Below are 748 nucleotides of genomic sequence, written 5' to 3' on the forward strand. Positions count from 1 at the left end.
TAATCCGCTAGTGCACACACACACACACCACCGGTATATATATCACTGGGCTTCATTCTCGCTACATCCGCCTCCGTGAGTCTGACCCCGATTGACCCGGGCGACCCCTAATACAATGGTATTTTTAATACGGCACCCCACTGCCCACCTGCCGCCATTGTCAACGACTATGGCTGATAAAAGTTTTTATGCGTGTTTGTATGTTTTTATACGCGGAAAATATGCATGTTATCGCCGTCAGTTATTCGAAAAGACAGCGAAGTGGCGAAGACTATACACATAACATGTTTTGCTAGTGTGACATTACACGTAGATGTATTTATATATATAATGTCATATTATCCTTACCATAGTTAAACAAGGAACAGCGCGGACGTGTTGTGACACAACACGTGTTTGTTCGCACGACTTTCTACATTACATCGAGGATCGGCATGGATGAAATCAAGGTACGTGGAATAAGAGATCGATGACATATTATGTAACTGCAAAATTTTATACGTATTTTGTGTACTTTGTTGTACTTCTACCTATTTGTACGATATAATAATGGTTGTGCGGAATTCCAGATGGATTAATTTGCTGCATGAATCGCGTGTACATGTATCGAGTAGGCGTATATCTGCGGGGGTGATCCTACTGCAGCGGGGGCAGCTATACTAATACGGTCAAGAGCTAATAATACCAGGAGCTTATAACGACAAATACAACGCGCACCGCGACAGAAAATGTCCAAGGTTATGCAACT

This window comes from Priapulus caudatus, unplaced genomic scaffold (genome assembly GCF_000485595.1).
Source record: "Priapulus caudatus unplaced genomic scaffold, Priapulus_caudatus-5.0.1 Scaffold807, whole genome shotgun sequence".
NCBI lineage: Eukaryota > Metazoa > Priapulida > Priapulimorpha > Priapulimorphida > Priapulidae > Priapulus > Priapulus caudatus.